Source organism: Taudactylus pleione, unplaced genomic scaffold (assembly GCF_031769625.1).
Source record: "Taudactylus pleione unplaced genomic scaffold, aTauple2 ptg001253l, whole genome shotgun sequence".
NCBI classification, from domain to species: Eukaryota; Metazoa; Chordata; class Amphibia; order Anura; family Myobatrachidae; genus Taudactylus; species Taudactylus pleione.
The window spans coordinates 33,573-36,481 of NW_028285653.1; the positions used below are offsets into that span (position 1 = coordinate 33,573).

A 2,909-nucleotide genomic window follows, 5' to 3' on the forward strand; every position below is an offset into this window, starting at 1 on the left:
CGCTTAGCATAGTCATCCAGCTACCTCAGTGCAAACTATTGGCCTAAAACAATATTGTGAAGTGTGAGGTGTTCAGAATAGACTGGAAATGAGTGGAAATGTTATTGAGGTTAATAATAGCATAGGAACAACAAAAAAAACAAATTCTGTGATTTTAGCTGTTTTTATGCTTTTTTTCAAAAAAACACAGATCAGACACCCAAAACCCAAAACAGAAAACATGGAATGGTGGTCTTGGCAAAACCAATCCAGATTCAAAACAAAGAGAAAGATCCAGATCCAAAACACAAAAAGTGGCCGGTGCACACCCCTAATATACACTAAGGAAAGGGTACCATGAAAGGGACCTGCCAGGCTTCTATTGGGGACAGATGTATTGTGACTTAGATGAGAAAGTAATAAGACACCACTATAATTATACAGTTATATCAGGAGAGCCCGTTGAGTAGACTTTTTTATCTGAACATTTTTCTGGTGTTTCTTTAGTGGTAATTCCCCAACTTTGTTACAAGACAGCAAACTGTACACATATCTCTGGCACTGGGATGATGCGTAATAATAGATAAGAGGATCAATACAACAACTGATGCTGCTAATACAGACAGACAGGGTGTAGACACTATACATGGTCGGATTAGTCTTCTCATGAAAATGCAGACAACCAATTAATAAGATGACATTTGTTGGCCCAAAGCAAAGTACAAACACACAAAGCACAGTCACCGTCAGAATCAAAGCTCGAGACCTCTTAAATGTGTTCTCCAGTTTGGAGGAGCTCAGGTTCCGGATGGTTCCGATGTAACAGGCAACTGTAATGATTAAAGGTAGGAAGAAGAAAACTGACACAAAAGTGATGAAATAGTAAAAGTAAAAGCTTTGCAGGTCACTAAGGTCCAGCACATCATAACAGGTGGTGATATCCAGTGCGGCAATGTATTGTGTTTGTTCTCTTATGAGAAGTGGTACAGTGCCAGCTATGGATATCACCCAGATGCAGGTACAGACCAGCCAAGCTCGGCTCATGGTGCGCCAGGAAAGAGACTGCAATGGATAAGCCACAGCCAGGAACCTGTCCACACTGATGCTAGTCATGAGCAGGATGGAGCAGTACATGTTGCAGTAGAACGCTGCGACGTAGAAGCGACACATCCCATCTCCAATCATCCAGTTATTCCCGGAGAAGCGATAAGCGATGTTGAAAGGCAGCAGAGTTGCGAAGAGCACATCAGCTACTGCCAGGTTCAGCATGTAGACCACCGCTGGCTTTGTGACCTTCATCTTGACCAGGAACATGATGATGGCCAGAACATTGAGAGGCAGAGCCACAACGAGCACCACAGTGGACACTGATGGTACAAATACAGTCAGCAATTGGCCAGTAAGAATGGTTTTGGCTTCGTCTGGAATCGTGTGTTCTATTTTTTCAGGCATTATAATATTGGGATGTTGACTTAATGATAAGTTTCCGCCATTGGAGATTTTATCACCTTAAAATTAGGGAGGAAATGAAAACAGGTGTTAGTATGTACAGTAATATTTGCTAAGCATATACTGTTATTCTTAGTATATATAGAAAAATATGGTCAATGTAGATTCATTACTAATACAATATACAATAACAAGAAAAAAGTTATATGCATGAACTTTGAAGCATAGAGATGCATTTGACACAACAATCATTATCAGGGCCGTAGCTAGGGTAGTGCGGCCGGTGCCATCGCACAGGGCACCACAGGTCAGGGGGCGCTGTTTGGGCCTGTAAAATTTCTATTATTATCATTCTCACTTGTAACTTCCTCTTATTTCATCCCCAGCATCTCCTGGCATTTCCTATCTCTTCCCTGGCCCTTCCCCATGAATCCATGGCCCTTTTTTGGATGCATTATGTCCCTTTGAAAAATGAGGGGGGTGCCAATGCTCTTTCTGGCACAGGGCACCAAAAAGTCTAGTTACAGCTCTGATCATTATAATCCAGTTTGACATGACCCACATATAACATTTATCTGAGGAAATGTGCTCCTTCCACTATATAACTCTCAGTCTGTGGCTTCCTGCTGCCTCCATTCCCCTCCTCACATCTTGTCACTGCCCCTGTCACATGCAGCCCTGACCTCACCGACACATCACTCATCTCCTGATATACTCTGTGCTGCTGGGGAACCTGCTCCTCCCACTATATAACTCTCAGTCTGTGGCTTCCTGCTGTCTCCATTCCCCTCCTCACATCTTGTCACTGCCCCTGTCACATGCAGTAATGTCCCACCTAATGCATCACCAAACTCCTGATATACTCTGTGCTGCTGGGGGACCCTGCTCCTCCCACTATATAACTCTCAGTCTGTGGCTTCCTGCTGCCTCCATTCCCCTCCTCACATCTCGTCACTGCCCCTGTCACATGCAGTAATGTCCCACCTAGTGCATCACCAAACTCCTGATATACTCTGTGCTTCTGGGCAGGGACACCAAGAGGGGGTAGTGAGTGCTTGCTGGAAGGGCCCAATGGGGGCCCAGGTCCACCATTCCCCACCTACCCTCACCTGTCAGCAGCAGCACTGAATGCATCCCCCTGGATCTGCTCCTGGCTAAGAAGAAAATCGTCTCTCCCCTTGCTGAACATGCAGTGTCATGGCAGATAATAGCTTCATTTTTATTTTTGGAAGGGGGTGTGTCCATGCCTCTTTGCATTAGGCTCTGCCTCCTTGCCATTACCTGGCCGTGGCCAGACCCTCTACAGCCCTGGTACTAGAGACCCTGCTCTTTCTACTGTATAAGTTTCAGTCTGTGGCTTCCTGCAGTCCTGTGCCTCCTGACTCAAGAGGAGTTGAGAATTCACTCCATAATGTATTCCATTTGACCACTAATTGTAACTGTTTTTGGAGACACTTAGGCCCGCATTCAATTTGAGGTGA

The 2,909-nt window shown here is 44.9% G+C and overlaps 1 pseudogene; it reads right to left on the reverse strand.

The window, feature by feature from the left end:
• Positions 1-423: 423 nt before the first annotated feature.
• On the reverse strand, positions 424-1,308 carry LOC148450929 (proteinase-activated receptor 1 pseudogene; annotated as a pseudogene).
• Between the last annotated feature and the right edge of the window lie 1,601 nt (positions 1,309-2,909).